This window comes from Camellia sinensis, chromosome 6 (assembly GCF_055761805.1).
Source record: "Camellia sinensis isolate YWXY chromosome 6, ASM5576180v1, whole genome shotgun sequence".
NCBI lineage: Eukaryota > Viridiplantae > Streptophyta > Magnoliopsida > Ericales > Theaceae > Camellia > Camellia sinensis.
Genome location: NC_138966.1, coordinates 160711694 through 160725436, shown reverse-complemented (window position 1 = coordinate 160725436; position 13743 = coordinate 160711694). Strand labels below are relative to the sequence as shown.

The 13743-nt window shown below is 33.8% G+C and overlaps 1 pseudogene; it reads left to right on the top strand.

The window, feature by feature from the left end:
• LOC114299890 (receptor-like protein kinase FERONIA) overlaps positions 1–13743 on the top strand; it is a 38034-nt pseudogene that overhangs the window by 6015 nt on the left and 18276 nt on the right.

The window sequence follows — 13743 nt, the reverse complement described above, 5'->3', positions numbered from 1 at the left end:
TGATATGAAATATTCTAATCAATAAACTCAAAGGTAATGTCATGGAATATAACTTTAAATACAAGTTATGTTATTTGTGAGTTTGATTATGACAAACGACATAACTCAAAATAACTAACAACACAGTAGGTCGTAACCATAGACACAAAGATGGTAACAAATGATGTGTATGGTACAGTTCCCCAAAGGGGTGTGTACATAGAATTTCCTAAACTGAAATTTGGGTAAAAGTTGTCGAGTTGTTAAGTTTTGAGTGAATGCTAAAGGAGAATCTGAAAATTTGGATAGAAGCATCTGCGTGTCAAGTTTTGATTGGATAGAAATTTGATTAAATGAAATACATGTCCTTTAATTTAAATCAAAATTTGAGTAAAGCTCAATTTGGGCCTTGTTTGGGTTAAACTATATAAGTGCACTTTTTTATATGAGTATACTTTTTTGAGTCACATCAATCAATATCTCATCTTTATTTTTCTATATATCTTTTTATAAAAAATCAAAAAATATACCGTGAAAGGGATTTTAGTGACTCCCTCTCAAATTTTAGTAAGAGTGTGAGATTCTCTTATTATGAGGCAATTGATTATGCTATATAAAATAATAAAATTTATAAAAAAAAAAAAAATCTTGTTCACTGACATGACACTTGTCATATTATTGAAGCAGATCGTGTTTTATATTTCAAAATTATTTTTATTGCATGACACATTTGATAGTAAAAAATATTTATAAAATTTATTAATTTATACAGTATTTTTTATGATATGAAAGTCGGCTCATTAATAGTTGCACATGCTTTGAGCTGCACCGAGTGGCATAGAAAATTGATGTCACTCCTGGCATGGAAAGTTTGTTACTGTCATTATTCACATGGGCAGAGATTACAGGTCATCACCAACCATTGGATTCCAAATTTCTTAAAGTAGCAAACTGTTTTGGGAATTAAGAAATGGGCTTTAGAATCCTTGTAAGTCTTTAATGATTGACAATTAATTTTCTCACTATGCATGCCTTGTGAGATAAATAAAATATAGTCATCGCAACATTGGACATCATCACCCTGTAAGCTCGTTTTAATGGTGAAATCCACTCAGAAGTGTCGTATTATTTTAGCATCAGAGCAAGTTAAGTTATCACGCAGAGTATAGAATTGCATAATTGAAATTTTTAGTTTTTAACAATTTCATCATCACCGTTTTAAATTGTTTTCTGCAGCAACTACTCTGGAATTGAAGCATTAGTATAATTTGGTTTGCAAGTGGATGAGATTTGCCAAAGAAATTTGCGAATTATAATAATAGTTCTTGTAGTTTACTTTTTGTATCAATTTAATGCAATTTATATAATTTCACTTACAACAATTTTATTTTTTTTAGGCCCTTGGAGCACAAGTTCAATTGCAAAACTTTTGAGCCAAAAGGACAATAATTTGAAAAGGATCATATTATCCTTACATATTTGCTGTCTGTCTACATCCATCTAATAATATGACTTCTTTTTTTTTTGGCATTTTCTGGTATGTGTCTGTCGTTTTTTTTCTACTAAAATATATATATTTATCTTTATGAATTTTAATATTTATCTATCATTTGTATTAGTTTCAATCATTTTAATCTTACGAAAATGAAGGTTACATTAAAGATTTTGTTTAGTCACAAGCCCCTTGTTAGGCCTCATTTTGATGAAAAGCACATCCTCAATTTTTAATAGCACATCCTCAATTTTTTTAATAGGCATCAGTACCATTGCTGACCCATTGATGAAGACAAAGACACTTTCAATCTCACCGCATTGAACCTTCCACACCCCATTCATTCTAATTTCTTAATATTTGTTCTTCAAAACATGAACAAGGACCAATTCCATTTCTCATTCTCTCAAATTATAATCTGATAATGCAGTTGGTGCGAACAAGATGGATCGGACTAATCCAAGCACTCCACGAGTTGGCTGTCATTTGTCTTCCTAATCTCACCTCCAACAAGTCCAATAGAAAGGCTCCAAAATAGGGGTGATACCTCTCTGTGGACCCTCCGACGATCAAGTTAGATGTGAATGAAGTTGAAATAACATATTAGAGAGAAGGTTGAGAGCAGAGAGAGAGAGAGTGAATTACTTGTTATCAAAACGTTTCTCAGGAGCTTTCTATATCTCTTACTGTCCATTCATGTTGTCTCATTGGCCAAAAGCCTGCAACCTACTCGCCGTCGGCCATGGTAGTTTCATCACGTCCCAAAACCAGAGCTCTTGTTGCATTAAAGGCTTTGACAGTCTCATTTAATGCTTAGTGTATAGGTTCAATAACTCTACAGGATCTTTGTCTGCCACGTGACTGACCCCTCAACCTAACACATGTCTAAATGCCACTAGGCCTGGACCGGTGCAAGTTCCCTATTGGGCCTGCCGCTAGGCTTTAACCAAGTGATTGCTTGGGTAACCCGAGACAATCGTGAGTTGGGCCCTCCTAGGCCATGCCCATCATAATCTGCTCTTTTACACCATCTTCTTCCTCATAAATTTGCATCACCCCCAAAAAACCTCTATTGGGTTGTTTTTTCTTCTCTTTTACATTTGGTGATCAGAATCATGATCTTTGGAGAAGAGCAAAAACATGTTGGGTCGGAATGCAATGGGAAAAGGTGAGATTCAATACGAATCACTGTCTCGGTTCTTTTCACTTGCTGAGATACAATCCGCCACTAACAACTTCGATGATCAAATGGTTATTGGAGTGGCGGATTCAGGAAAGTTTATAAAGGGTACATCGACGATGGTTCCACAATTGTCGCTGTAAAGAGGTTGAATCCAAAGTCCAACCAAGGTGCTGATGAGTTTTGGACTGAGATAGAGATGCTTTCCCAGCTCTGGTACACTCATCTTGTCGCTCTTATCGAGTACTGCAACGACTGCAATGAGATGATTCTTGTTTACGAATACATAGCCCATGGAACCCTTGCTGATCATCTCTACAAAATTAGTACAGGAGGAGATGGAATTGGTCTCACTTGGGATCAAAGGCTCAATATTTTCATTGGTGCTGCACGCAGATTAGACTATCTTGATACGGGCACCTAACAAAGTTTCATACACCGAGATGTGAAGACCGCAACATTAGTTTCATACACCGAGACATGAAGACCACAAACATTTTGGTAGACAAGAAATGGGTCGCCAAAGCCTTGTTGCAAAAGTTTTTTGGTGACAATTTTTAAAATACTTATGCTCATTTATAATTTTTGTGGTATTTTGTTTTGATTTATTATGCCTGTTTGGTAAAACTTTTTTTCAGCTTAAATCAACTTTTGACTTAAATTAAGCTATATTGGTGTGTTTGGTACAACTTATAAGACACAAATTATAGCTTAATTTAAGCCATTTTCGGCTTAAATCTGAAAGTTGCTCCAAGGGTGCTTATAAATTGAGCTTAAGCACGCAGTTGATCCCTCCAAGGAAAAATGACTTAAATGTCCTTCCCAATTCATGCTAATTACAAGTGTGCCATGTATATAAACCAAGAACACTCATTTTTTTCTCTTTCACACAAACGGGAGAGGCGATTTCTGGCAAACCCAAGCGATTTTCGGCGAACAACTCGGTCTCTTCTCTCTCTCTCTCCCTCTTTCCCTCTCTCTCTCCCCCATTTGTTCTCCGATCACTCTCCATCACGATCAACAGCGTGAACCCTAGCTCTCTCCCCCTCTTTGCGATTGACGCTGGCGATGAGATGAGAAGGAGGAGATCTGAACCATCGCGATCAACTGCGTGAACCCTAGCTCTCTCTTCCTCTTCGCGATTGATGTCGGCGGTGAGATGAGAAGGATGAGGATGAGAAGAAGTGGCTGCCGGCGTAACAACAGCTCTCTCTCTCTCTTTTTGTAGATCAATCTGAAACCCTAACGTAGGTTCATCCCGCCGGAGCTAGGGCTTCCATTTTTTTTTGGGAGGTTTTTCAGTGTTTTTTTAATAAAAATAATAATAATTAATGAATGAAAAAATGCTAATTAATTATTAATAATTGATGCTAATTAATTGAGACTAATTAATTTATAATGAAAAAATGAAAAAAAATTACATTAATTGATACTATTAATAATTTTACTATTAATTGATGCTTATTAAACCATTAATTGCCACTAATTAATTTAAAATGAAAAAATGAAAAAAAAAATTATACTAATTGATACTATTAATAGTTTTATTATTAATTGATGCTTATTAAACCATTAATTGCCACTAATTAATTTAAAATGAAAAATTGAAAAACATTTATACTAATTGATACTATTAATAATTTTATGGGGCATTTACATACAAGTCCCATTTTGTGAACTTATACTCCATTAAGTCCTAAATAAAATTATTTGCTCCTTCAAGTTCCATTAATTTTTAATAGCCCAATTTATCCTTCCAAGGCCTCCTCATAGCTACCAAACATCATTGCTGTCTTCATTCTCTCTCTCTTCACAGTTGCAATTTGAAGTTCTACGCAATTACAATTACTCCACTCATTTTATCCAAGCTCTCTCTCAGAGTCAGTAGTCTTCTTCAGTGAAGAAGCTATTGCAGCAGTAGCATCAATACCAGTGAGAGAGAGCTCCCCAGATGTCCCTCATCTTCCTTCTCTTTCTCTCTCTATAACTCTACATCTCTCTCCTCTCTCATCCTCCTCCTCCTCCTCCACCACTGCCTCCGCCGCCCGCTACCTCTACGCCACCGCCTCATCATGTCCTTTCAATTTCGACGTCCTTCGCCGACTCATTCAATCCTCCAATCGTCCAAAACTCGACTCCGATTCCGTCTCCTGTCACTACATCAAGGCCGGTCTCCGACTCGTTCAATCCGATTATCTCTCTTTGCCGAATCCTTTGGTTAGAAGGTCAATTTTTCTTGGGTTGCAAAAGAGGGAAAAGTGGACGATTCTACGGTGGATCGCAAGGGAGCTTCATCTCCGAAATGTCAGATGAAGAAAGACTACATTATTCTTCTGAATTCTAATTTGAAATTGAGAACATTCTCGGCTTATAATATTCTTAATTTTAATCATGAAAAAAATTGAGAAATTTCTCCAAATTGATAATTATAAATTTCTTAGTTTTGATAATATTCTTAGTTCATACAAGAAAAAATTGAGAAATTTCTTAGTTTTGATAATTACAAATTGAGAACATTATCAGTTTTAAAATTGAGAACATTCTCAATTTTAAAATTGAGAACATTCTCAGTTTTGGGATTAAAGGGCAAAACGTCTTTTTACCTATAAATGGGACTTAATGATTCAAAAACTTTTTGACATGACCTAAGCTACCACCAAATATGTAGATAGGACTTTTTGGTAATTAATCCATAATTTTACTATTAATTGATGCTTATTAAACTATTAATTTCCACTAATTAATTTATAATGAAAAAATGAAAAAAATTATACTAATTGATACTATTAATAATTTTACTATTAATTGATGCTTATTAAACCATTAATTGCCACTAATTAATTTATAATGAAAAAATGAAAAAAAAAATTATACTAATTGATACTATTAATAATTTTACTATTAATTGATGCTTATTAAGCCATTAATTGCCACTAATTAATTTATAACAAAAAAATAAAAAATATTTATACTAATTGATACTATTAATAATTTTACTATTAATTGATGCTTATTAAACCATTAATTGCCACTAATTAATTTAAAATGAAAAAATGAAAAAAATTTATACAAATTGATATTATTAATAATTTTACTATTAATTGATGCTTATTAAACTATTAATTGCCACTGATTAATTTATAATAAAAAAATGAAAAATTTTTTTACTAATTGATACTATTAATGAAATGATAATTTTTGTAATACTAATTACATTAACTTTTCTTAATGAAATAATTTTTTTAAAATTAAAACTGAAAAAATGACAAAATAATCATTTTTATATCATATAAGGGCAAAAAGGACAATTACACAATAAAAAGTTATTTTACAGCTTATCAACCAAACACTAATCTGCTACTTAAATTCATAATCCCACAGCTGTACCAAACAGGTTAACAACTTATGTTCACAACTATAAACCATAATCTGTTAAGCTATAATCTATAATCACTTTTCTACATCTCTACCAAACGGGGCTATTGTGGTCTCTGATTATGCCTCAAGTAAAATTTGGTTATGACTTAGTTTTAAAACTCATTGTATTATTTATTATGATTTAGTTATGAAATATAGATTGTAGTTATAATTAAAAAGATATTTGATGATATCTTAAAGTAATATTTGATTATGACTCATTGTAATCTCTTTAATTATGATTCAAAAGGATTTAATTATGATAATTTGTGATAGATATAAAAACCACATAATAATTTTGCATAAGGTACACCTCTTTTTTTAAAAATGAAATGTGCATAGTAGAATGACGTTGCCTTTATAGGCAAATATCTCATTTGAATGCATCTAATGTAGTACATGTTCTTAAAAGACCACCCTTAAACCATGTAGCACTTTCATTGTCAAACTACGACTTCTACAGACACTACGCCAGAATTTGCCTTTAACTGCGGTTATTTTACCGCCATTATTAATAACGGCGGTATTCACGGCGGTTATTAACCGCCACATAAAAAATAGACGATCTTGAAAATTGGAGGCGGTTTGTAGAACCGTCATAAATGTCATGCCTTTAACGACAGTATTTTAGAGTAAAAAATGGTAGTTATTTACTGCCGGAAAAGACTACAAAAATTAACGGCATTTATTTACCGCCGTTAAATAAATTTCAAAATTAAATATAATTTTCTTTTAGCGACAAAATTAAACCGCTGTTAATTATGAACCATTTGTTAACGACAGTATTTTAGAGTAAAAAATGGCAGTTTTTTACTGCCGCAAAAGATTACAACAATTAACGGCATTTATTTACCGCCGTTAAATATATTTCAAAATAAATATGATTTTCTTTTAGTGACAAAATTAAACCGCCGAAAATTATGAACCATTTGTTAAACTGACTTTGTTTATACATTTATATTCAATACCTGCTAGTGACTCAATGAAAATCATTCAATAGAAATGTATAACCTACTAAAGCTTCCATACATTCAATATAACAATATATAAGCCACCACAATACAATTTATAGCCATACAAATCCATACACCATATTCAATTAACAAAATCTATTCCAAAATACATGTCACATGTAGCAAAGTTCCAACTACATGTCACTTGTAGCAATTAGTTCCAAAATACATGTCACTTGTAGCAATTAGTTCAAAATATTTGTCTCAAAATATATAGTGTCAAAATAAAAGTCTGAAAAGACATTTGCATTTACATGGTCCGCCTAGCTCCCCCAATCTGCAAAATGCTGCAACTAGTTCCAAAATATTGTCTCAAAACACAAGTGCCAAAATAAAAGGTCCCAAAAAGCATGTACATCATTTACATGTTCTATCTAGCTCCTTTCAAACCTGCAAACGTAGCAATTAGTTGCAAAATATTTGTCTCAAAACACAAGTGCCAAAATAAAAGTTCCAAAAAGTATGTCATTTATCTACATGGTCCATCTAATTCCCCTCAATCTGCAAAGTCTGCAAATGGATCCTCAATCTGCACATGTCTAAAAAGATATAAATTTCGCTACCACTAAGATTTAAAAATATAATAAATATAGTATTAGTGCATATGCATTACATCAACTGAAGGCCAAGCTACACATTTGTGAAGTGCATCTCCAACTGTTTTGACACCTTCAAGAGCTTTCACCAAATTTTGATGAGGCTTTATCGCTTTCGTAATACGAACTTCCCAAAATTCTGGCCCCAATCATTGTCCACCTACTACTTTGGATGGGTCCTTAGAAATAACTGTGCCAATTGCCACAACTTGTTTTAGCAATTTAGAAGTAAGTAATTCTACTTGTCCAACCTTCAAAAAAAATTATTGTGTAAATGTTGTGTATGAAAGAAATCACATTAAAGTATTTAGGATTAAATACACTTCACCCCCTTCTAGTTTAGCTCAAAAACAAAAGAAAATAATGTTTGCATTTTACTCCATACCAGAGATGTGTATATTTTTAAACTATAGGGAGGTAATAATGTGTTTTCTAACTAACCCAAAAATTTAACTAGTATTCCTTGAAGAAATAGAACTAATAATGATGTTTATGAAAAAATTTAATAACTATGTTTAAATACTCATTATGCGTAAACATTGTCTTACTTCATGTGATTGAACCATTAGCTCTTTATTCAATTGGTGAGAACTAGAGGCATCTGGAACCTGTTGCATATTGAATGATGGTCTGGAACCATTCTGTTTAAACATAATCATATAATTAGCTAACTTTACAATATCCAATTTATTATAGTAATACATACTTAAATTGATGGTGATTGAGGCATTGGATATCCCATAGTTTCCACATAAGCATGCATTTTGTCACACTTGCGCTCTAACTGAGTAAACCTTTCACCCCACTCAGCTAATAATTCCTGTCGCACCTCTTCTCGTACCTCTCTACTTAATTTATCCATGTCTATACGTTGTCGAGGTCTAGAATATCTTGTCCCAAACACCTAAGATGGGCAAGGTCCCAATCCATAGGTACGTACACGACCATGCCCATCTACTCCTAAGACCTCAATGAATAGCTCCTCTCGAAATTTTTTAGTTTGTAAGAACTCGGGCACTTGAGACAATCCCTCTTTCAAACGAGACTAAAATATAAGGAAAAAAAATTGTTAGAACATGAATACATAAATAATTAATCGTAAAGATTCACATTATTACGCATACAATGGCTACATCTGATGCCTCATCAACTGGATCTCCATTCTTCTTTGTGTGTGTCTCTATGTAGACCATTATCCGATCTGGTTGCACCTTATCTCTCTTATACATCTTCATTATTAGGAACAATAAATACATATTACAACTTTACCAAATACAATGCATATTGAGAAAAAATTGTTAACCTATCATTTACCTCATCCTTTACCCGACAATGGGCCTTTGTATGGCACATTGTCAATTTTTTTTCCGATTGTCATTGTTGGTTGTACTGCGTTCCTGTCACAATAAATAGATATCGAGATTTGGTACAAGTCTTTCTCCAACTACTCTTGAAGCAATTTAGACCTTTTAACAAAAGCGCTTAATAGCCAAACCTTCACACACCATATTCTTTGGCAAATATATGCATGTGTTTAGACAATGCTTTGCTCTATATTCATAAACTAATTGAGATTTTATTTTACTTCAGTCAAGGGCAGCTATCTTTGTGGTCATAACCAAAATAATAATCATAATAAGTCATGTAATCAATACCGTAATGAGTCATCATTAAGTCTTAACTAACACTAAAATCAGTCATCCTCAAACATTACTTGAAGCATAGCCAAAGACTTTATTGACCATAACCAGAATAACAACCACAATAAGTCATTATCAGGTCATAAAAAACAGAATTCTAAGGTAAAAAAATTATAGAATGCAACAATTAATACCTGTGCCTCTAGACTATTCCAAAATTGAACGAGAATCTTCCACTGACTAGAATCCACCCTATCAGGACAATTTGCTAAGCGTTCTTCATTAGTTTTGTACTTGTTGAAGTGCTTTCTTTTTAGTTGGTCTTTCCAATCTTTCCATTTCTTTCCAACTGACATCAAGCAATTATGCTTGAAAATATCTGGTGCATCAGTGTTTTCCTATATATATAACGAGATATCAAACAAATATATTTGTTAATTAAAGTATGAGTACGAGAATAAGATTTATATAGTACTTGCATTTTCATACCTTAACTTCCTGCCATATACGTTCTTTATAGGGGTTTAACTGTGGAGCTCTCCAATCATTGAAAGTTAATGGTGCAAAATTCCCATTCCGGGCTAGAATGCCTAACTAACTTTGTAATTTTGCAGCTTCATCGCCAATAGGTTGATTCTCTTCATTTAATGTAACCTTTAACTTTTGTCCCGTGCCCCATCTGGCAAAAGGTTGACCAGGCCCTCTTGTCAGTCTAATTGCTGATTGACCCGTGCTGGTAGCTATTGAAACTTTTATAAAATAGGCATAAAAGAAAGTAAAAATTAAGTAAACATGTGAATTTCAGCTCAAGGTTCCAATTCATAGTGTAGCATGTAATGGTAATTGCTCTATATTTGATGGTTATTCAAATTAAATTACCTACTCCACTTGATGACTACAATTCATGATTACTTTGTTGGGAAGAGCTCAAGGTTGGAGTCATATTGTTGCAAAGAGGTTGTAGTGGTTGCGACTGTGGTTCTGACTGCGACTGTGGCAGAGGCTGAGGCTGAGGATGTGACTGATTAGTAGTAGATGCTGGTTGTGAAACATCAGCCATGGAGCCAGCTGTCCAACAGGGTTGCTTTCGTTTCATAGTCATCTGGAAAAAAACAAAACAAAACAAAACAAAAAAGTATTTGAACACTTGTTACTTGGATGCAAGGATGTACAAATAAGTATGAAATTATGTATGCAAACTTATGTGTTACAAACTTAAGTATGAAATTATATATGCAAACTTATGCAAGGATGCAAGGTTGTAGTGCCTGCGGTTGTGGCTGTGATTGTTGCTGTGGCGGTTGTGGCTGATGCTGTGACTGATTAGTAGTAGGTGCTGGCTGTGAAACATTAGCCATGGAGCCAGCTATCCAACATGGCTGCTTTCGTTTTGTAGTCATCTAAAAAAAAAAGAAAAAAAAAAAACACATTTGAATGCTTATTAGTTAGATGCAAGGATGTGCAAATAAGTATGAAATTATATATGCAAACTTATGCAAGGATGCAAGGTTGTAGTGCCTGCTGTTGCGGCTGTGATTGTGGCTGTGGTTGCAGCTGCGCCGGTTGTGGCTGAGACTGAGGTTGTGGTTGATGTTGTGACTGATTAATAGTAGATGCTGGTTGTGAAACATTAGCCATGGAGCCAGCTATCCAACAAGGCTGCTTTCGTTTCGTAGTCATCTATAAAAAAAAAAAAGCAAAAAAAAAAAAAACACATTTGAATACTTATTAGTTAGATGCAAGGATGTGCTAATGAATATATGAACACTAACTAATGAATACAAACTAAATAAAAAGTAAATAAGTCTCACTGTCTTACATGTGCTAACTTTTAGGATAACATAGAATCATGCACAAAAGAAGAACTAATAATCATTATCATAGTCGTCATCATCACTGTCACCACCATCAACATAAATATCATCACTGTCATCATCACTTTCATCATCATAATCATCTTCTTTTCCATCACTATCATCGTCATAATCCTCCTCTTCACCACTATAATCTATAGTGGCATCATCACCACCATCAACAATTGTTCCATTCACATTTGATCGAACCCAATCAACATCATCCTCCTGAATGTATGTTGAATCATCTAGATGTTGACTAGAATATGGCTCAACTTGCGGACATGTTATTGCATCTTCAAAAGATTCCCTCCCGTGCATATCATACAAATCCCTGGGTGTCATCTTCACAACTATATGCCAATCTTTCTCAATAGGGTCTTGTATATACCAAACTTGTTGTGCTTGGGATGCAAAGATGAATGGTTCATCTGACATTCGATTTTGTTGATACAAAAGATGCTTAAAATTCACAAGTGTGAACTTGAACTCATCTTGCCTCTTCCCCACATTGTTATCAACCCAATTACATTTGAATAACACAAACTTGAAGTCATTAGAATATCTCAACTCAATTATATCAGTCAAAACCCCATAGAAAGTAACTTCTCCACTAATTGGTCATCTATCTCTTGAACTTGCATAACTTTGTTATATGGAATCAATGACACTCCACTATTTTGAGTTTGTCTACTCTATTCACGTTGTTTAGTGTGAAACCTAAACCCATTTATAATATACCCACTATATTTTCTTGTCCAATTGTCTGGTGCTACGAACAGAATTTTTACTTCATCTGAGATGTTTGCATTTTCAGTTTGTTGCAAGTGTTGAACCTACATTTTAATCCAATGTATTAGAAATCACATATCAGAGATACCATTATATATACATATACCACTATTTTAATCCAATGTTTGCATGTATGACTTACGTGCTCTCTAAACCAAAGAGGAAATTGTTTGTTGTGCTTTCTCACAAGATCACACTCACTTAAATGATGTCTATCAGCTTTAAGCACTTGAATGTGTTTCCTGCATGATTGAGAATAGGTATAGGATATTAAATGTGTTATTTAAATGACTAGAAATTGAATATTTAATTTAGTAGATTTCTTACTCTTGGAATGGAGTGACTACATTAGAGTTGGCTAGCACATATCTATGTGCTTGTTCCCATGCAGTTTTATCAAGTAGGAATAATTTCCCTTTCCCTAAAGAATGTCCCCTTTGTTTACCCTCATAATTTCATATCGGCCGATTTAATTTTGTCTCAGCATCATGCAAATATCGACTACAAAATGTCAAACACTCTTCTGCTAAATACCCTTCTGCAATGGAACCATCTGGATGGGTTCGATTACGCACGTACTTTTTAAGTGTAAGAAAATACCTATGAAAAAATAAAATTTATTTAGTTAGAAGATAAGCTTGATCATCGCACGTCATTTATATGTACCTAAAATTGAAAAATTAATGCATACCTCTCAATAGCATACATCCATCGGTAATGCACTGGTCCAGCAAGTCTTGCCTCTTCTGCTAAATGAACGGGCAAATGCTCCATGATATCAAAGAAGGAAGGTGGAATTTTTTTCTCAAGATGGCAAAGACTCAACCTAATTTTCTCTTCAAGACAACCACAATCATTTGGATGTATTGCTTTTGAACATAACTGTCCAAAAAAAGTACATAATTCAATCAAGGTTTCACAAACATTCTTAGGCAGTGTCCTTCTCACAGCTAGAGGCAATAGTTGTTGCATTAGAATATGGCAATCATGGCTTTTAAGCCCTGAAATAGTTCTCTCTTTGAGTTGTACATGGCGTGAAATACTTGATGAGTATCCATCCGAGACTTTCACATTTTTTAGCACCTTGCAAAATATTTCTTTATGCTCTTTATTCATTGTGAAACAAGCTGCTGGTAAAAAAACTTTACCATTTGGCCGTTGTTGAGGGTGAAGAGCTTTACGAAGTCCCATCTCTTGAAGGTCACGACGAGCTTTTAGACTATCCTTTGTTTTTCCCACAACATTCAATAGGGTCCAAAGTATATTTTCACACACATTTTTCTCAATGTGCATAACATCAAGATTGTGTCGAATTAAATTGTCCTTCCAATATGGTAATTGGAAAAAAGTACTTTTCTTTCTCCAATTATATTCTTCCCTCATGGTTTTATGAATGCCTCTCCCATCCTCAACAACTTTTTTTTTTTAGACACATGTGTCTTTTCATTTCCATCACCCTTCCCATATTTGTTCTCAATGAATTCTATTTGTTTGAAAATATCATCACCGGATAATTGAGGTGGCATTTTCTTTGTTTCAACACTTCCATCAAAACCTATTGCATCTTTCCGAAACTTATGCCCTTCATCTAAGAACCGCCTATGGCCCATATAATAATACTTTCGACTATGTTTTAACCATCTAGAATGGGTATCTTTATTACAAGATGGACAAGCCAATGCTCGTTTTGTACTCCATCCAGATAAATTAGCATATGCAAGGAAATCACTTACGGTCCACAACAAAGCTGCACGCATATGAAACATCTGCTTGCTTTGATG